This window comes from Ambystoma mexicanum, chromosome 5q, assembly GCF_040938575.1.
Source record: "Ambystoma mexicanum isolate Mex_15411 chromosome 5q, UKY_AmexF1_1, whole genome shotgun sequence".
Lineage (NCBI taxonomy): Eukaryota > Metazoa > Chordata > Amphibia > Caudata > Ambystomatidae > Ambystoma > Ambystoma mexicanum.
Window position 1 is genome coordinate 1,257,424,572 of NC_090933.1, and position 22,790 is coordinate 1,257,447,361.

The following is a 22,790-nucleotide window of genomic DNA, read 5'->3' on the forward strand; positions in this document are numbered from 1 at the left end:
ACACAACATTAAATGCCGTTTGTTTCCCCTCACCAGTAATGACCGTGGTTGTTTCCCGTGCCCCCATATCACGTATCTGCCCATGATACGACGTCACAGGTGGGACGCCTCATGATGTGTACTGGGACGAGGAAGAGGGGCGCGGAGGTAACGAGCAGTCGTAATATTGCTTAGTTTGTCCAGTCTGCTACATTCAAAGGCAGTTTCCGGTTCGAACTGGAAGGCCCATGTGTCAAGGTTATAGCAATCTCCAGTTTATTTTCCTATCACTTTCGGAGATATGCGCAAACCATCGACTGCATTTAGAAGAATGCGACCCATTGTTTATGCGAGGCAGGTAAACGCCGAAAAGCAGAGACTGGGGAGTGCTTTTCAATACAATAAACAAGCGTTTTCTTTTGGCGAAAGCCGCATTCTAGATGTGTTTATTGTACAAATTGCCCCAGTGCAAACATGACAGGGTTTCTGGAAGTCACCTCTAAATCCAATTCAAACTCAAGGAAACGATTATTTTTAGAGACTGCGTCATTGGCTGCGTTTTTCTTTGTTGCCGCTAGACGGCACTGCACGCCATTTGTATTCGTAAATTAAATTAAGTGGATCATTTTTTCCAAACTTAATTTAAAACAAAATAGAAAACGAAGGGTTCGAACACTTTCCTTTGTAGGAACACAGCAGTCGATTCTTGCGCCGGAGGAGATCTAAATTGGCGCCCATGTCATTTGGAATCAGTTGCTGGTTCCAAACAGTGCGTAGGCGGGGTGCCGAGATTGTGGCGAATATTTGCATACCCATCATGCAACGCGATTTCGAAATCTGATAAAGCATGTTTCTTGTATAAACTAAGTGTTTCGATCTCAGGGAGTAAGGAATTCTATATTCTGAGCAGGGCATATGTTACAGAATGAAGTAGAGACTATGGGCTACAGTTAATGATTTATGATGAAAACACCCTCATCTTGAGATCGTGGAAATGTTGGCGCATATATAAAATTTCGCTCCGCTCGTAGTTTGTGCTCGCTTCGGCAGCACATATACTAAAATTGGAACGATACAGAGAAGATTAGCATGGCCCCTGCGCAAGGATGACACGCAAATTCGTGAAGCGTTCCATATTTTGCTCTATGGGCATCTTCACTGTGCACTTTGATTATTACGTGTATGTATATACACATATTTCTTTATGTATGTACTTACACGTACTTAGCTATTCATAAATATCCCGTTCAAGACGGCAGACAGTGCTCTCTTGCATGCATACAGTTTAATATGTACAAACTGGGAGGGACATGCATGGTCTAGCTAAATCTTAAATGTATGATTCCCGCATGCTGTGTCACTATTATGAATGCTGAACACACACGTCTTCAATTTATTGTAAACAACATTGACTTAAAGGGGAAGTTCACTCAAAAATGTAATTTATCGTTTGGTCATGTATTTGTAAGCATAGTGTAATCGATCTTGAAAAATGTTCCTATGCATCTTACCTTAGTTTTCCTCACTTTGACACATGCGGAAACAACGGGTTGGGCGCCGCCATCTTGTGCTAATCTTATCAGTTGATGCATCGCCCTAAATTCAAGTGCCCTCTTGGGAACAATACAGATCGCCCACCCCTCAAACTGAATCTCTAGAAGCTTACGGCCCTTTTCACAACGGCAATGCACTTTTCGTGTCAATGTTCTCTGTGCAGAAGCTATTGACCAGACCTTCCAGGATTTTGCGGCATGAAATGGCAAATTTTGTGGCACAAACTTTTATTTATTGCAGGATTTTTGCAGGACATTTTTTATTAATTGGAGGGTGTAAGATTGCCACATTGTAGGAAAGAGGCAGAGTGCAAGGCTACAAGAGAGCCAGGGTATCATTATTATGTATCTTTTGGATTAATTTAATAAATAAATTCCCAGATGTCTCTGGCTTGGCAGAACAGTGTTTGATTTGGCTACATTTTTGGTTTAATATACATCCTATCCGCCTGCCGGATTGCAGCCCTACCATCTCTGCTTACCTAGTGCTGCTGCCTTCTCTGTCGCCGGATTGGCTGCTGCCCTGTTATTGTCAGCCAATCCGAACCGAGAGGCAAGGGCCGGCCCTCTCCACGAAGGCTCGACCCACAAAGGCTTCCTGTCCCTTGCCTGTCCCAGCCTGACTGATCCCATCACCCTGGTAGGAGCAGGAGCTCCCGAACGTACACTGCGGCAGCAGTGTAACCACCATGATGATCCATTGGAAGCAACCACCCAGTTGCAAGGTAGGCCAATAGGCTTATTGTGCTGCCACTCCCATCGAAAAGAAAGAATTTAATAATTATTCCGTGAGGCCGGAATCGCGGGTGCTATTTTTGCCCTAATACCACAGTAGTTTTCATCATAAACATACTGCCTGAATATTACCAGCAACTTCCATCTGCAAAGTGATCCTCCATTAGATGCCACGAGGCTTCCACCATTCCAAGATGGCTGCCTGCCGGATTGCAGCCCTACCATCTCTGCTTACCTAGTGCTGCTGCCTTCTCTGTCGCCGGATTGGCTGCTGCCCTGTTATTGTCAGCCAATCCGAACCGAGAGGCGAGAGCCGGCCCTCTCCACGAAGGCTCGACCCACAAAGGCTCCCTGTCCCTTGCCTGCCCCAGCCTGACTGATCACATCACCCTGGTAGGAGCAGGAGCTCCCGGACGTACACTGCGGGAGCAGTGTAACCTCCATGATGATCCATTGGAAGCAACCACCTAGTTGCAAGGTAGGCCAATAGGCTTATTGTGCTGCCACTCCCATCGAAAAGAAAGAATTTAATAATTATTCCGTGACGCCGGACTCGCGGGCGCTATTTTTGCCCTAATACCACAGTCATTTTCATCATAAACTTACTGCCTGAATATTACCAGCAACTTCCATCTGCAAAGTGATCCTCCATTAGATGCCACAAGGCTTCCACCATTCCAAGCCCTACCATCTCTGCTTACCTAGTGTTGCTGCCTTCTCTGTCGCCGGATTGGCTGCTGCCCTGTTATTGTCAGCCAATCCGAACCGAGAGGCGAGAGCCGGCCCTCTCCTCGAAGGCTCGACCCACCAAGGCTCCCTGTCCCTTGCCTGTCCTCAGCCTTCCTTGCCGTTCGCCCATACTCTCTGCCCATTTTTCTGCTGCCTACCCCTCCGCCCACAGCCAGTTCCATGTGTCGGATAAAGGACTGCAGGACAAGGACCTGCTGCCTCGAACCGTAAGACAATTTACATAGTAAACCCAATCGAACTGTCTGCACATCGCTTCACTCCCACCGACATAGGAACTTAGTCAGGACGCTCCGTTTGATATTCGGTCACATCCTAGTCCGTATGTACCCCCTCGCTTAATAGAGCTCTCACTGCATGCCAATGCTCAGCCTAATTGTGAAAGCGGCATTACCGACGTTTATTTGCTAACTGATCAGTTATGGCCTGTCATTACATTGTGTAGTCACTCCGTCCTGTGGTGCCCGCCTTACTGCTAAATTACATTACATGTCTATTTAGTCCGTGCTGTGAACCTCTGCCACACAGCTGTCACTGCCCTGCACTATAACAGTTTAATATTTGGACCTTTATAGTTAATTTGAATTTACTCACCTTGATTCACTTTAGAATATTTTGTAGACTGTGCACACTGTGCCAGCCTACTTAGCCAAAGGTGAACCTGCCTACCGTGACATTCCTCCCAATACCAATAAGCTAGGCCACCGTATCTCATTTATACTCAGGCTTCCTATCACTATTCAACTGGTCATTAGCGTAATGTCTTACTCTAACACCTCCGGCCCAGTTGAGAAGAAATTACTCTTTTATACTCCCTTAACATGGCACCTAATCCTAACAATCCTGTCCAGCCTATCTACCAACATACAGGAGACTATACTATGATCCCATGTACCACGTACATCAGAAATCTTAAATGATGTAGTAGACTTCCCAAAACATATGAACCACTGACCAGATCGCTTCCACCTTCTAATAAGAAAACCCATGGTTACCTTACTACGGCCACTACCAATGCCAAACAGTCCATCACCCTACCTACCAGCAGTACTCCTAACACTCAGTCTCCCATTCCCTTCGTCAAGGCCACAGCCCCCAAGAGCCCTGCCACAACCAAAACAGCCAATCAACCCCTTAAAGGAGCTCTCCTGAATGCTAGGTCGCTGGTGGCCCACGCTATCGATATAGCTGATCTAATCTCAGAAGACAGTTTAGATTTCATTGCCATAACAGAACAAGGCCGCACGTCCAGCACTTTCGCTAGCCATCCCAGAAGGATATACTATCATCAGACAAACAGAACTGGCTCCCGAGGCGGTGGGATAGCCATCATTGCCAGAGAGAGTTTATCTCTTAGACTAGCAGACCCACACAACCTACAATCTTGTGAATCCCTCTCTATCAAACTACCATTAAAGAACTCTCAATCACTCACCATGCATATAGTCTACAGACCCCCTGGCCCCATTGGCACCTTCGAAGAGGACCTGCATAACATTATTGCTGGTAATCTCAAACACACCTCACAAGTATTGCTGCTCGGTGACTTCAACCTAGGCCTGAATGATCCCTCGGATAAACAGGCTGTGCTAATAGCCAATTCCCTTAACGCATTAGGACTAACTCAAAAGGTGAACACACCCACCCACATCAAGGGTAGAACCTTGGACTGGGTGGCCGACCACAACTGTACTGCCACCATCTCCTCTATCACTCCACTATCTTGGACCGATCATTACCTTGTGTCCTTGACACTTTCCACCACAAAACAGAAACTTACAGCACCCCAAGTAGCTCCACCTTGTCTAACCAGGTTAAAAAAGAACATCACAGGGACTTCAAGATGGCCGCCGTGGAGGGAGGACGTGCGTGAGCTGAGCTCCGTCTCCCCTCCCGCACCACAGTAGCAGCAGGAAGCATCCGACTCACATGAGGGTTGAATTTGGCCCCCCCTACTGAACTCGCAGGCCCTCATCGACGCAGGAGCCGAGCGGCCCCCCACCCAGGCCCCCCGGGCGCATCACACCGAGGGCGAACAAAACAAGACGCGGGAGGCCTACCGCTGAGAACTCCACCGGCACATCCTCGGAAGGCGCCGCCCGAACCACCCCCAACGACACATTTGCCGTCGGCGACGGCTTACGGACCCGGGGCGCCGGCGGAACCAGCGACGCATCCCGCAAGCAAGACCCGGGGGAGGATCTACCCGCCCGGGTGAAGGAACTGTGGCTCGGGGAGCATCGTAAGCTCGAGCCGGGTGGAGGCAGAGACGTGGCGGCCCCCCCCACCCCCGCCACGGAAGAGCAGACCCGGGACGCGGCCGGGAAAACATAGCAGCGACGCCCTCCTCGGGGCGGAGGCGCAGTCAAGGGCTCGGGCCGGGTTGCGCGCCCGCGCGGCCTCTACACCGCGATTGGAGTAGAGGCGGGGGATCGGGACAGAGGGTACCTCTCGCCGCTAGAAGCAGCCGGTCAGGGGCGAGGACCAGCCAACAGTGTGAAGGATCGCCGGCCCCAGCGGGTGAGTCACGAACTTTCGAGAAGCTCCCGTACTGCTCTTGGGCCCGCGGTCGGGCCTACACCGCTCCCCCCCCCCAACTACAGGGGTTGGCCGACTCAACAGCCTAGGATACTACCGAAAGGAAGAGGGGAGAGAGCCTTCCCCACATAATCTAAGCCCACACGGCAAGCGACTTAATCTAACTCGAGGCAACCCGACAGCGTAAAATCGCAACGACCCAGATGTCACAGACAAGAGGGAAGCTCAAACAGACGGCCCCCTCGTCCCATACGCAGAAGCAGGACCAGAATCTGGTCCACCTTTGGGGGGGGGGGACAAGGCGAACCCGGACAATGCCGCACTGCACAAGACATCGAGGGGCGCCCAGGAAATAGACGTTCCCCACGGCGAGATGGCCACGAAGGAGGACCTGAAAGCGTGGTTTGGGGAATTTCAGCTGCAATTTATGGATTCCATGAACGCGCTTCTGGATACCATGAAGAACGAATTCAAATCAGCCCTCCAGGAATTAAGAACAGAGGTTGATGGACTGAGTGAGAGGACGGATACCCTGGAGAGGGTGGTGCAGAACATGGAGGAAGAATCCCAACAAGTGGCAGAATTGCAGGAACAACTGACTCGTCTGACGAATAATCTTGAGATTCAATGCGAAGATTGAGATCGCGCAGGTCCTACATCAGGATCAAAACATGCCAGAGTCGGTCGAGGACAAAGATCTCAAATCGGCGGTGCAACAAGTCTTCCTTGACATCCTCGACCTGCAGGGGGAAGAAGAAATACCGATCGATCGAATTCATAGAGTGGGCCCAAGGAGAACGAAAACTCAAGGCAACCGCCCCCGGGACATACTGGTGGCTCTCACTCGGTACGCACAGAAGGAGCAGATACTACAAAAGACCAGGGCAATGGACCATATCTGGATGAATGGAGAGGAGGTACAATTTTATCAGGATATCGCATTATCAACGCTCCAGAAAAGAAGGGACATGGCCCAAATCACAAAAGAACTCACCACGCGTCAAATAAGGTACAAGTGGACGTTTCCATTTGGTCTACTATTCTCCTGGGATGGCGTGCAAAAGAGGATAACAACGAAAGAAGAAGGTCTGACTATCCTAAATCTACAGGAGCAGGATGACTACTCCCCACAGGCAAACGGATCGTCCCCACTCCCGAGGAAGATCAGGGGGGAGTGGAAGACGATGAACAAAAGGGTGCGGCGCCCTAGTAAAAGGAAATAAAGCCGACGAAGGGCAGAATTGGTTGAGCAGGAAGCTTGAGTAGGAGGTACGCAAGAAGTCCAGAATATGGAGGCAAGAAATGTGAGTCAGATACAAAAGGTGTCGGGAGGGGAGGGGAGTGAAGACCCGGAGTCACTGAAGTCACGTGGAAGGGTTTAGGATTCCCTTCAAAGTTTTCCCTGAGAATGTTAGAGGGTATGAGGCACAAGGCGACACGCCTGAGCACTAATAGGAAATCATGCCATCCTCAGGGCTGTAGGGGGAGGGAGGAGGGAAACGCGCCAGTTGGGGTTTGCACAAGTTTTGGGGAAAGGAGGGGCATTGGGAACTGGGGGAAAACCGAGTATAACTCAAATATGATGAGCGGGAGAAGGGAGCATAGGATAAGCCTGATATCACACACACATCAATGGGGATAAAGATCTTGACACACAACGTCAGAGGCCTCAATTACCCAGTTAAGCGAAAAAAAGTGGAACACTCCATTAGGCAAGGCGCATATGATGTAGTAATGCTCCAGGAAACACATATTAGAGATCGGGACAAGCAGAAGGTGCGTCTCAGGGGCTTGAATCAAATCTTTCAGGCGAACGCACAGGATAAGAAAGCAGGAGTCCTTATAGCGATCAAAAACTCCCTACATGCACAGGTTAAGTCTTCATGGAGAGACAAACTGGGAAGATGCCTAATATTAACCCCAACGATCGAAGGCAGACCCCTTGGCCACAGTATACGTACCAAACACAGGGCAGGAGGGTTACCTGAGGGACATCTTGAATAGAATAGAACAGCTAGCGGAAGGGGACATCATTGTGGGCGGGGATTTCAACATGGCGTGGGACCCATCCTTAGATAGATCGGGACCCAGACAGCGAGATCAAGGCACCCCATCCAAAAATTTGAAGCAGAAATGTACATGTATAGGGCTGACAGACGCATGGAGGAACGGCAACCCCACACAGAAAACCTTCTCTTATTTCTCACATGTACACGGCACCGCTTCTAGAATAGATTACCTATGGGTCTCGGCCGGGCTTCTGGGTAGGATAAAACGAATCGAGATGGAACCCATCACACTCTCGGACCACGGTCCGCTGTGGGCAGATATTGACTGGTCAAGACATGGCCACCGGTTATGGAACTGGCGCCTCCCAGAGGACATCATTAGAGATCCGGTGATGAGCCAGACGTTAAGAGAACACATACTAGAATACATGGCCACTAATAATCTCCCCGGAACGAATATGAACACATTGTGGGACGCCCATAAGGCGGTCATTAGGGGACACCTCATTGCGCTTAAATCTCAGAAAGAGAAGGCGCACCGCCAGTGGGAAAAAGAACTAGAAAGGCAAATCGGGGCGATTCAGACTGAGCTGATACAGATGCCCACCAGGAAACTCATGCGAACGATGAGGCATGTCCAGGGGCAACTGGAAACACTCGGAACGAAAAGAGCAGAAAGGGCATTACTCTACACGAAACATTGGTACTATGTTAAGGCCAACAAGGCAGATAGACTCCTGGCAAGACAACTGAGAGGGAAACAGCAGGCCCACACAATACGAGCCCTAAAAGAGGAATCGGGCCAATTTAGAACACAAACGGTAGAGATAGGAAGAATTCTGGGTAGATACTTCCAGACGCTATACTCCTCCGACTCTCCGAGGGAGGACCAGCAAGATGCCTTCTTGGCTGGGACTCACCTACCCGGATTGACGGAAGTAGATAGACAGGCCCTAGATAGGGACATCACCATAGAAGAAGTCTATGCAGCAATACAATCCCTCCCGAACAATAAAGCCCCGGGCCCGGACGGATACACCGCCATTTATTATAAGACATATAAGGATATACTAGCCCCTATACTCACATCTCTGTTTAATACATTTGGGGAGAAGGGGGATTTGACACGGTCTATGAACGAGGCCAAACTCCTGGTCTTCCATAAAAAGGGAAAGGATGAGCAACTCCCCGCCTCATATCGCCCGATAGCCTTAATCAATCTGGACGCTAAATTGTACACGAAGATCTTGGCGACTAGATTGGGCCCAGTACTTCCCAGGATAATCCACCAAGACCAGTCAGGATTCGTACCAAACCGCCAGACTCACGATAATATTAGAAGAGTCCTACATCTCGTTGAAAAGATAGGCATCTAACAAACCCCCGCTGCATTGGTAGCTCTAGACGCCGAAAAGGCATTTGACCGAGTTGAGTGGTCTTTTCTATTCCGGGTTCTCCAGAAGATGGGGATGGGCAAAAGTTTTATAGATAAGGTTAGAGCCAATTATAACTCCCCGTCTATGAGAATAGCGGTGAGCGGTGGGATATCGGAGGTAGTGCACCTACGGAGAGGGACGAAGCAAGGGTGCCCGCTTTCCCCCCTTCTATACGCCATATACCTGGAACCTCTTTTAGCAAGAATAAGGGACTCGTCAGCGGTGCAGGGAATAGAGATGGCGGGGCAGGCCCATAAGGCGATGGCCTATGCTGACGACATGTTAGTAGCCTTAGGAGACCCAGAGAAGTCCCTCCCACATCTAATGGGAATAATTGAACGATTTGGAGAGATTTCAGGATTAAAAATAAATAGGCAAAAATCGGAGGTGCTGATACTGGCCGGGAATGGAGAAAGAATCGGCTCAGTGGCTACAGACTGTCAATTGAAAATTGCCTCCGCGGGCGTCGGTTATTAAGAAATTACCCTCACAGACCATGTAAATAAATTATACTCCCACAATTATCCGCAAACTCTAGAAAGGGTCAGGAAGGACCTGTTAAAATGGAACCCTCTAACGATCTCCTGGTGGGGCAGAATCACGGCAGTGAAAATGACAATTCTCCCCAAGTTAATGTACCTATTCCAGGCGCTCCCGATAAGACCCCCCCAGGCCTTCTTCAAAGCACTAAGGAAGGCGGTCTCCAAGTACGTCTGGCAAAACAAGGCTCCAAGAATTTCAAATGTGGTATTAACAGCTCAGAGAACGGCGGGTGGATGCGCCATGCCACATTTCAAAAAATACTACGAAGCGGCCCAACTCTGGGTCATGAGGGATTGAATATCGGAACAGGGGGAGAAAATTTGGGAAAAACAGGACAGGGTGGTGGCGACTACATCCACCAGGCACATGTTATGGCTCAACAAACGATTCCGACATGCAAACACCAACATTAGCGTAATAATGAAGTCGGCATTGGAGATATGGGACGCAGCCACGACAAACGAAACATTAACCAAGGACCCCGCCCCGTTCATGCCAATGTTTGGAAATCCCGAATTCCCCCCAGGATTGGACATGGGTGAGTTCAGCAAATGGGAGGAAGGGGGGTGCAAGATGGTGGGGGATATGCAACAGAACCAACAGATTAGATCATTCGAAGACTGCAAAACACTTCTGAACTTAACACCGAAAGATCGTTACAAGTACGAACAGATACATCACTGGCTCAGCACTCCACGCATGAAAGAAGCGATGACCAGGGACTTAACCCCCTTTGAGAAATAAATCATGACGCATTCTGGATCTAAAAAAATTGTTTCCACCACGTACAAATTTATTAATACCCTAAAGGAACCTACCACTTGGCAATACATGAAAAAATGGGAGAAAACTCTAGGCTACGCACTCTCCAAAGAGAGGTGGGAACACCTATGGGGCATGATACCAAAACTGACAAGAGCCATCCAAATGAGAGAAATGTGGGTGAAGATGATGGTGCAATGGCACTACACACCGGAGAGACTGAACACAATGTTTGCGGCCTCCCCGAACATCTGTTGGAAGAAATGTGGTGGGCGGGGAGATTGGAAACATATCTGGTGGGATTGCCCTAAGATACGCCCATACTGGGGGGAGATTAAAACTCAAATGATTGGAATGTTCCCGGGAACAGAGCATCTGGGAGAGGAAATATGGCTAGGGGGCTTCTGGGATCCGCAAGACAAAATGTTAAACACCCCCCAAAAAAGAAATTTTATGGGCCTCCTAATAGGAGCATGGCTGGAAATCGCAAAAAACTGGAAGCACGATTCCCTACCATTGGCGATAGATTGGTCACGAAGGGTGTGGTCACATCTGGCTCTTCAGCTAATAACTTATAACATCCAAGGGGATCATGGGAAATTCAGAGAAAACTGGGGAAAGATACTGGAATTTCTTCAAAAGGAATATAAAGAACAATGGTGCCCTCACAATATAAGGATATTGGACTTATTTACATTTACGTGAATGAGAAATGATCTTCCGTTGAACAATGAACACAGACTGAGATATGAAGCTCGGGGGGTGGGGGAGAGGTTTCGTTTCTTGTTATTTGTTTTTCGATATGTTGTTATGTTAACAGAAACTAAATAAAAACATGTTTAAAAAAATAATAATAAATAAATAAATAAATAAAAAATAATTAAAAAAAGAACATCACAGTGGACAGTGTGGTCTCCAACATTCTACCTACCCTAAACTCTCTGCCAAATAACCTTGACCCAAGCACCATGGTACAAGAATACAACAAGATCATGCTCTCCAATTTGGACAAAGTCGCGCCCCTCAAACTAAGAGCCAGCAAAGCTAAACTACATCTCCATAAATGGTTCACCCCACAACTAAAGGACATGCGACTCTTAAAAAGAAAATGCGAAACTGATTGGCGTGCCTGGCCATCCCATGAGAACAAAAAGAAGCTAGCAACCACTGCATCACGCTATAAAAAAGAAATATGCCAGGCCAAAAGAAATTCTTACAATGAACGAATAGCAAACTCTAATTCTAGTATGAAGGAATTATTTACAATCCTCAAAGAACTAGAGTCCCCTATCTCTCCTCCCGATATCTGCATCAAAGACAAGAACTGGTGATCAGAAATTCAACAAGCATTAACCAATAAAATTAACACTCTCCAAATTAAAATAAAAAACAAGAAAGATTCTCTGAACTTACCTCAAACTGACAACCACCACTCTCCTCCAAATGCAAATATCTCTGACCCAAATACCACCTTCTGTTTCACCAAAACAACAATCTTGGAAGTGGAAAAAACCATCCTTTCTCTAAAACCATCTAATTGTAAAGGAGATATCTGCCCAGCGCACATCATAGAAGAGGCTGCTAGAGACCTCTCTCCCTTTATCTCCAAATTGATTAATGCCTCCTTCACCTCCGGCACCGTACCAGATAATCTCAAACAATCTTGGGTGCTCCTGCTTCACAAGAAGCAAACATTAGACCCTCTCATCGCTACCAATTACCGCCCTATCACAACGGTATAATTTTTACTTAAGATTTTAGATAAAATTGCCTATCTACAGATTCAGAAACACCTTGAAAAGCACAAACTTCTTGGAGCCCGACAGTCAGGATTCCGACCACTGCATGGGACGGAGACCTCACTGATAGACTTGAAGACTCAGATTGATGAGCTGAGGAATCAAGGGAAAACAGCACAATTGCTGCTACTTGATCTTTCAGCTGCATTCGACTTGGTCGACCACAAGGTCCTCTGTAGGCATCTAGTTACAGCAGCCCACTTTTCCACAGGCGCTGTTAAGTGGATAGAATCATTTTTGAGCGATAGAACTAGTAGAGTATTCTCACCCTCCGCAGCTGCGGATCCCACCCCCATTATGTGCGGGGTCCCACAGGGCTCTTGCATGTCCCCTACTCTCTACAATATATTTACCAAGCCATTGTTCGATGATCTGGACCTTCTAGGTATCACCTACACTAATTATGCAGATGATATCCAGATTCTCCTCCCTCTTTCTGGGGATCATGGCAGTGACCTGGCCTTGGTTAATAGAATTTATCTCATCATTCAGGCATGGATGGCTACACACGGCCTCTGCCTGAATGATAAGACAGAGTTGATAATCCTCGGTTCTCCTTCCAACATTTCCAAACTAGGGCATGAATATGCCTCCTTCATCATTGACAGTAACAATACCATTGTCTCTAAGGAGGTAAAAACATTGGGTTTATATCTTGATGCAACTATGTCCTTTACCAAACAACTAAACTCCTTGGCGTCTACTACAGCCTACACATGCAAGCTGATCAGAGCAGGTAGACCCTTCCTTTCTAATGACAATTGCCTCATACTGGCCAGAGCTTTAATTCTATCAAGACTAGACTATTGCAACGCCCTCTACAGTAGTGCTAATAAAACCATCATCCAAAAACAAAATAATGCCATTAGAGCCGCCCTAGGCATTACAAAAGAATGCACATCTCCGCTATCAGACGTCACCACAGCATGTACCCACAGCAAAATTGAATTAAAAATCGCCTCCCTGACTTATAAGGCACTACATAACATGGCACCAAGCTACCTTATTGACAGAATAGCTAGAAGAACCTCTAGTAGACCGACTAGAACCATTAATACAAACTGTCTGGTAGTACCCAGATTTAAATCCTCCAAGATTGGCGGCAACAGCTTCCCTCTCAAGGCCGCCAAGCTGTGGAACTCCCTACCACACCAGCTGAGAGCTGACCTCTCCTACTCCTTCTTCAGAAAAAACCTTGTCATTCATCTCTACCTGACTGAAAACTAGCTTTCCTCTGAAACTGTGTTAGGCCAGCCTGACTTGCTCCTAAACTGTATATTTGTCAATTGTGTACATCCATAGATACTAAGATATATTTAACCGTGCATTTTTGCGTAATTTAGCCTGCATATTGTATTATTTCCTGTGTACTGTGATTTTTCATTTATTGCCCGTATATTTTGTAACAATTGTAAGCTTCGCATATCCTTCGGCGCCCTGCTACTCTCGGGTCTGGTGCGCCTTATAAATGTAATAAACAAACAAACAAACAATGCTGAAAATATTCCCCTTCCATGTTCTCCAATCCCCCAAACACCCACACACCTCTCATCAACACACATCACACATCTCACACACTCCCCATCACAACTTGCATTCCTGAACCTCTGTCATACAAATACTCATGTGCTATGTAACTGTCAAGTCACAATTTGCACTCCCCAGCCCCTGCCACACTCCAATTGATACTCCAAACGTACACCTTACACTCTCAATTCCTCCCGCAATATACAGTCCTTCATTCTTTTGTGCTGCTTCTGCATCTTGCATCCTTTCTCCCATTCTAACGCATTCTTCCCTCATCCTTTTTCCCAATCTGCAGCTCACTGGCTCTTTCCGGCTAACCGATTCTTCTCCGCTTTCTGGCTCACTGATCACATGCTCCCTCTACTTTCTGTACCTCTGCTCGCTCTCAGATTTCTGGCCCACTGCATCACTGCTTCCTCTGCTCTCCTGTCCAACGCTTCCTCCTCTGACTCACTGCTCTCCCTCTGCTTTCTTGCCTATCACTTCACACCTCACCCATCACTCTCTCCTTTCCCTCTCATAGTGTGACCATTTTTAAAAAATGTAGATTTTGACCAAGATCCTCAAAAAATGGGGCATTTAAAAATAGAGCCCAGGATATGCTTTTTCTAGACAATCAATTTTTGGAAATGAGCAGATCTCCTTATTCTCAAAGGTGACCAGCACATTTCCACTGGTTTGAGCTGTAGCCCAGATTTTGCACTGGCCAGCTGCCTTGAATAGGGTTCTGGGTTGTTTGACAGAAGTGTAATTATTTGCGGCGGAATTGACCATAGTCAATTTTGCCGCAAGTTGATTGGCACTTCAGCCAAACAACCCAAAATGTACCTTTCACCACCACCCCACCCCTACCCCCAACTGCTTGGTCGCTGCTGCTTCCCCTACAACCCTGTGGTGTCAGATCCGTCTCTCTAACACAGGTCGGATCCGACTCTGCAGGGTCCCTTTTTAGTCATGTTCTTTTTTTTGTCCCCTCCCTCCAAATTTGAGGAAGCGGGGGACACCCGTGCAATCCCCAAGCCCAAAAATACTGTACCTGGGGAGCGGGTGACACCCCCGCAACACATGTTCGGTATTTATAAAAATTGATTGAATGGTCCTGGCCGAAATAGGTAAAATTGTACCATTCCATTCAATCGATTTTTGTGGGTCAAAATGGGTAGTACCTTGAATAGAAGCGCTCTCCCGACAGTGTTCTGCAAGCTCCCAGCGCCTTTCACAGGGACAGGCTCTTCAGGGGCCTGCCACTGTAAAATGCGACCCAAAAAATGCATTTTTATCCTGTTTGAGGAACAGAAATGCAAGCGACACAGCAGCGGTTCATACCTTTAAAAGAAATGCATTACAGGGTCAGGAAAGACCCTGTCATGCAGTGGTACCCCCACATCCCGTGCACATAGGGTTGCCTACAATTTCTGCACATTTAAAAGTGCATCTTGCTTGGAAATGTGGGATGCACTTTTAAATTGGCCAAAACGCCCCCTGAATTGCTCAAGGAGGTAAAAAAAGCCATCTAAATGGGCACGCATATAAAATGTGCCCATTCAGGTGTCCCTTGTGGATTGGGCTGCTCTTTTTTTGGGCGCAAGTGATGAGATGTGTTAGCGCATTTCATTTTTTGCATAAAAAAAGTTTTGAGACCCTGGCACCCTGAGTATATTTTTTTTTAAACCGTAGTTTTGCAAATTAAATTTTCATTTTAAAAAAAGCTGTTTTTGCACAAAATGGCTGTTTTTGCAGCATTTTGCGCAATTATGCGGGATCTCAAAATCGCTATAAGCTGGAGGGTCTGATTGACATGTCTCCATGGAAATGCCAGGACGCCTCTTTCCTTGACAAGTATAAACAGACCCTTTCTGAGCTGACAACATTGCAGTTGCTTTTTCAATTGTCTCACTGTATTTAGTTTCGATCACCCGTGACTCGTTTCTGCTCTGTTCAGCTATCTTCCTAGTATGACGCCCCACGAACAGGTACTTACACTAGCAGAACTGATTTAACTTGGTACTTGCGTTTTATTTAAATATTTGTCATATTATGTACCAATGTCTTCACCAAACCTTATTTAATTTTGAAATGTCATAGTGTGTGAGGATTGTGCATTTATTTGCTCGCTGGGTATTTTTAACATTGCAATGTATTTTCTTCTCCTTCTTTACCAGTAGTTGCTACATACAAACAAAACGTTTCTTTTTTTGACTGTGGATTTTCAGGAACTATGGCAACAATACAGCCCTACCAGAACAAGCCTAAATATTCTGAAGAGGAACTAAATGAAAGAGAAAGAAGCAGAAACGATGGGGAATCGGGCGATAGTTGGGAAGAGGAATCACCAGAGCCTGAGCATAGTCTTATGGTAGACGTTTCAAACTGGTGTGTCTGCAATCGTTGCAAGGTCATGCCAACCAAAGTGGAGCATTGCTTCTGCCATGAAAACTCTGGATGCTTGGCCTACATAGCTGAAGAATGCATACCACCGCTATGCATTACCGAGCAGCATGACTTCAGGGCAGCCTGCCTCACAACGTCCGTGTTGCGGATTATGATGGTGCTTATGCACGAATTTCACGCAACAGTTCGTCCTCGGAATCCAAGTAACGAGTAAGTATACTCTAGATGTGATGTAATTTTGACCAATGAGACGACTAACATTTCATGTTGTTCTCCTACAATGTCATGACTTCGATCGATCACTGTTGAATGAATTTAGTCTGTAAATTGAATACATTTCTTGCACTTATTTCAAATCAGAGTGTTCATCGCTTAAGTGTCTTTCACTTTCGACTAAAAAAACGATATTTCGCGATGGCCCAAACCATTCTGGCTTGGATGGGTGTTCACTTTTGTAATGTGTCGATACTTCAAAGCACAAGTTCATTTTTTCGGAAAGCTACTTTTTTAAGGGCAACTATGCCATCGAAATTTAGGATGCATTTTCAAGTAAATTGGTACACTTATCTGGTTCATTCAATTAAAATATTTCTGTTTCTCTTTCTCAGGTGGTACAGGATGGTGGCCTACAATTCGTTTACATGGTGGATTCATTCGAGGGTTGAATTCTTCGTGTAACGAGTAATACCCGCCTGTGTCATTCGAGCCATTCGTGCCAAATTTCCCAGTGACAGCGGGCGGTACAGGGTATTTTTAAACACTGTGCCACAACCTCAAGTATACAATTTGTAGTTTGTTTGTGCCATCAACATCACCAAACAAAATAAAATACAAACAAGCTTCTGCAAATAGTTGTTTGAATTTTTCAGTGAGTCAAGAACACGCTCAATCATCTATGAGTGTCATGAAAGAATGGTTGGTGCCCTTTTGCGCTTGCCTCGTCCCCATCTATCCCCCTGCAGTATCAGTGGCAGTTCACACTTATGGCCGTGTGCTCCCGAAGGTGCTGGATGGATGGGAACTCTCAAGGTGCCAAACACCATGTACAACTCAAAGGGATCTTCTGCACAGTGACCATTCTTCACATGGCCTTCCCCCCAGACCTGGTGTCTCCAGCCTCCCCTTTCAAGACCCCACCCCAGCAATCAACATATGTCTCTGTCCCTTGACTGTCTTCCGAGCCTATTGCCCTCGCCTCATCCACATCCATCCCCCTTCCAGTATCAATGGCAGTTCACACCTATGACCATGCACTAGCGAGGTGGGTGGTAACGCTCAAGGTGCCAAACACCATGTACACCTCAAAGGGATCTTCCGAACGGTGACCATTGTCAACATGGCCTCCCCAGACTCGGTGTCTCCAGACTCCCCTCTTCAAGACTCCGTCCCTGCAATCAACATATATTTGTGTCCCTTGATCATTGTTCCGGGCCTTTTGAGCTCCCCTCGTCCACATCCATCCCCCGCCCTAGTATCAATGGCAGTTGGCACCTATGAACAGGGTCATACTGGGCCATAAGATTGTCATGGTGAACCAAAGAAAACGTGGCCCACAGTTGGAAGTCTCTATTCATTCCTTTTCGGACACTGTTTGAATAGTACCTAAGGGAGAGAATTTTGAATAAATGGTGATGCAAATTGTGCATTAAAAAAACATTTATTCAGCAACAGTGTTTACTACTAGTAACCGCATATTGAAGTAACTCATCAAAAAGGTCCACATTGGCCAAAAAAGTGGGACACCTTCATAATAAAAATGGCCCACGCAAGCATTTTGCTTTTGTCAGTGATCAAACTTCGATCAATCACTGAATTTAGTCAGTATACATTTCTCGCACTTATTGCAAATCAGAGTGTTCATCACTTACGTGTTTCACTTTAGTCTAAAAAACAATATTTCTCTATGGCCCAAACTGTTCTGGGTTGAATGTGAGTTCACTTTTATCGATACTTCAAAGCACAAGTAATTTTTTTCGGAAAGCTACTTTTTGAATGCAACTATGCCATTGACAGTAGGATGCATTTTCAAGTAAATTGGTACACTTATCTGGTTAATTCAATTACAATATTTCTGTTTCTCTTTCACAGGTGGTACAGGCTGGTGGCCCACCATTCGTTTACATGGTGGATTCATGGGAAGCTTGGATTGCGCCTGCGACGAGTAATACCCGCCTGTGTCGTTCGAGCCATTCGCGCCAAATTCCTCAGCGACAGCGGACAGTACAGGGGATTTTTAAACACTGTGCCGCAACCTCATGTATACAATTTGTAGTTTGTTTGTGCCATCAACATCACCAAACTAAATAAAATGCAAATGAACTTAAATGAACAGTTGTTTGAATTTTTCAGTGAGTCAAGAACACGCCCAAACCTCTATGAGGGTCATGAAAGAAGGGTTGGTGCCCTTTTGCGCTCGCCTCGTCCCCATACATCCCCCTGCAGTACCAATGGCAGTTCACACTTATGGCTGTGCACACCCGAGGGGGCTGGGTGTACGGGATCGCTCAAGGTGCCAAACACCATGTACAACTCAACCTGAACTTGGCCGAAGATTTATCCAATGCCTATTATAAGACACCGGAAACAGCTGTCGAAAGTTTAGTGCCAGTGAAGTCAGGTGTATTCGCGAAGCAACATAACAAAAAATGGTACACTCCAGAGAGTCGGGCTCTCAGGAATAACGTACGCTCAGCACTTAAACATTGGGATAAAAACAAGTTCAATTAGGATACACTCCTCTAGCTGCAGGCGGTTAAGGCCTATAAATCATCCATCACCTGCGCAAAAAGGAACTACTATGAGCTTCGCATCTCCGGAGCAGCTTCCATTGTGAAGGAGCTTTTTAGCATCCTCAAAGAGCTGGAAACTCCCTGCTCTCCGCCTAGTCGGGTGGTTAAAAACTCCAAAAGGGTGTAATGATATCCACGAGGCACAAATTGGGAAAGACACAGGAAAGCATCCGCTGCAAAAAATAAGGAATGCCCGGTCGATGTGAAGGACACTGCAGAACAGGCAGCTCCCAACTAATTCTCAGAGTTTGCCTTCAAGCCTATATTTGATCAGTACTTGGCCGAGATGATGGGCAAACTCAATCCTACTAACTGTAAGGGTGATGTCTGTCTGGCCATCACTGTTAAAGCCTGTGCTCCTCATCTGGTGCCCTTGATAACAAAATTTGTCAATGCATCTTTCTGTCCTGAGCATTATAAAACAAGCTTTGATCTCTCCACTTATAAAAAAGCCCTTGCTTGACCCCAGCATTGCGGGCAACTATCGACCCTATTATGAATGTACCTTATCGTCTGAAGATCTTACTTAAAGTAGCTCATCTTCAGATCGAAGCCTTTTTGGCCGTACATGACATCTTGGGGCCTAAACAATCTGGCTTCAGAAAAGCTCACAGTACAGCATCCACTCTCCTGGAGCTTAAGACCAACATAATGCAGGCCATGGCAGGGGGCAACATTTTATGCTTCTGGATCTCTCTGCCACGTTTTATCTTGTGGATCACGTTATTTTGGCAGAGAGGTTGCAGACCTCAGCGCATTTCTCCGCACCAGCGATTGAGTGGGTTAAATAATTCCGGACGCAATATCAATACCCAGAATAAGGTTAAGACACTTGGCGTGATTCTCGACCAAGAATTGTCTATGAAGAATCAGGTCAATGGTCTTAAAGCTTCTCGCTCAGGTACAGCCTTTTCTGTCATCAGCCAATCGCGCCATAGTGGCGCAAGCCATTATTGGAACTAAAATATACTACTGCTCTAGCCTACTGCTAGGAGTCTCCAAACAAGACATGACCCGGTTGCAGGTGATTCAGAACAACGCAGTTCGCATTGTTGCAGGTCTGCAAATGAGAGAACACGTCACAACGGCTAGGAAAGCATTACATTGGCTCCACCATTTGTAGCCGAATTATCTACTGCGAGTTGTGCATTATGCACAAATGTATCTCAGGGTAAGCCCCAAGTGTCTGGCCAGCCGTATCTCGCGCCTATCGGCGCACAGAATGCTGAGATCTAACAACACTGACTTGCTAAAAACACCAAGAGTGCATCTGTCTGGTGTCCAGACATTTGGTCGACTGAAAACTGGTCGAATGACATTTGGTCGACGCAATTTGGTCGAAAACCAAATGGTCGAATTTTAAAAGAAAATTATATATTTATTTTTCGGGTTTTCATTTTTTAAAAAAAGGGGTTTTTAGAAAAAAAAGGGAGTTAGGGGGGGACCCCCCCCAAAAAAAGGGGTGAAAATAAAAAATAAAAAAATTCGACCATTTGGTTTTCGACCAAATTGGTTCGACCATTTGTCTGGTCGACCAATTTTTTTCAACCAAATGTCTGGTAACCCATCTGTCTTATGTGGAGCATAGATCTTTTCCTCATGCTGCCCCACGGATATGGAATTCCCTTCCTCTAGATCTGAGGTCCTGCACTAATTTGCAGCTCTTTAAGAGCAGGCTGAAAACGTATCTATTTGAGTAAACTCATGCCAACGATTTAACCTTGTGCCTTCCATGACCTTCTCTTCTCATTCTCCACCCCTGTGGATTCTCTCTGTTGTGTGTTGTATGTATTGTTGGCGCCTCTATGCCTCCAGGCCTGTCTCTGTAGGGAATAAATAAAATAAATAAATATTGTACTAGTCCTTTACATGCGAATGAACAATACATGCATGTGTTATGATTGGAATTTAAACATATTGAAAATTATGTATAGTATTAGTTATTTACACAAAGTGGCATGTATGGGTGTTTCTCAGTATGTATCCTCGTCTGCATCTCATGTTTTCAGTTTAATTTTGCTTTTAAATCCATATTAAAACAAGTACTATGTTTTAGGGGGATGCTGGAACTTCGACTACAATCATTTTCTCGTTTGCAACAAGTCCAGAGTATGAGGTATGCGTACTTACAGTTTCCTTGCTACAATGAAAATAAATCATACAAAAGATGAACTTTGAGACTGGAATGTATGTAACCTTGCACTGTTTCAAACTTTGCTGATTTTGGTTCTAACATTACACTTTCTCCCTAATGCAGAATAGATTTGAAAGGAAACATTACAAAGCAAATTAATTTGGAAGGTAACATTATAATTACTATGTTTCGCAAGGTGATCTCGATCAAATCCATGTGTCATCTCGGAAGGTTATCAGGTGAAATCTGAAATGTATATTATGACCAAATCACGTACACAGTTTTCGAGGGTATGTTCATACAAATGTTCTAGTTGTGTTGCAGGAAGAGTGCTCTGTAACATGAAAGATTTTCATTTAACCCTTTAAGTGCCATTGTTGTCCCCCCCCAGTGCCACAGGTTTTTTTTTTAAAATCGCGGTGAACACCGCAAAACCCGCCCAACATTTCCCCCGTCATTAACCCCTTAAGTGCCACCGAGGAGCCGGCTCGTCGGTGGCAACCTGGAGCGGTTTTTAACGACGAGCCGGCTCGTCGGTGGCATTTAAGAGGTTAAGTTTTGATTGACATTTAACTTTTTTGTACGATTCTTCTCTCCAAGGAATGTACTGAAGATGTCGAAATTGAAAAGACACATGGACCAGAGGTATACATAACATAATATAATATGAAATACAATTGAGTATCACATTGGATTGGGATGACAATGTTGTAATGTTTTGAAGTCCGTCAAGTTGGTTCTGTTTGTAGATATGTACATGTGTTTGTTTGAGTCAAAAAGAAATGCGCTTGTTTTAAACCATATAAAAATGCTTTTTTTCAACTTGATGTTGTGGTCGGCAAAGAGAAGTCCACGGTTTTGAATTGAATTAGGAAAACAAGGGCAAAGAACAAACCAGTTTGTTTTGGAGAAGGTTTTAAGCGGATGTTTTAGTCATATTATGTTTTTAGTTGGAAAATCGTATCTTCTGTATGTGTGCTATACATTGAGCATGTTTTTCTATACATTTGTTGGAGGCCCAGAAGGAAGAGGAGTATAAAGACTCAGACAACAACTGAAACCAAAGATCTAGCTTGCCAAATGGATTTCACAATGGATCAACTACTATTTGGGGCACAGTGTGGCCCAGTCAATATTCAGAGTCGTGATGCATATGTCCAGTGGCCGGAAAATTAATGGAATCTCACCTGCGAACCATACAAAGTTACCATGGACCATTGCTACTTTGTGGAAAATCGTCCAGATGAAACTGCATCTGCTTGCAGATCCTTTGACACATTCTACACCCTCTAAAAATGTTCCACCCACCCATTCAATGTTATCTATTTCTCCAATTCATGCAGAAATATCACAGCCCGAACTAACAGAGACTGAAGCATCAATGCAATTGACTGACGAATTTGCTCAAGATCTTGACTTCAGTATGCCTAGTTTTGGGGAATTGTCCACTGCCGTTGAGTCACAAAACACAGTACTGCAGGACGATTGGCTATTAAAGGAGCAAAAATACATCGTATTCGACTGCTAGAGATTGTACAAACGATTAAATGTGATCATAAATTAAGTGGGAGCATATGCGGGAACCATTGGTGAATTTTGCTCGTGTATTACAAGGCACGAACCTGAAAATCCAGGCCAACTGTGTCTACTCCATAACACATTTTCATGGTCTGCTCAACCGATGCTCCGTGAAGTGGCCTGCTGGAAATGTAGCAGCTTTACTGTTCAGCGGATTGACTTTCAGTAAGATTTCCAGTTTCTGTCAATTTGTGGGACTTGAGTTCCTTGCTAAAGCCCAGTACTACAAATATCAGAGCGAATTCTTGTTCCCCGCTATTAATCATACCT

At 45.7% G+C, this 22,790-nt stretch overlaps 1 non-coding gene across 1 annotated transcript; it reads left to right on the forward strand.

Annotated features, from left to right (window-relative positions):
• Nucleotides 1-1,013: 1,013 nt before the first annotated feature.
• LOC138499017 (U6 spliceosomal RNA) lies at nt 1,014-1,120 on the forward strand. Its single transcript, XR_011279074.1, has one exon. It is a non-coding gene; the product is annotated as a U6 spliceosomal RNA (small nuclear RNA).
• The last annotated feature ends 21,670 nt before the right edge of the window (nt 1,121-22,790 follow it).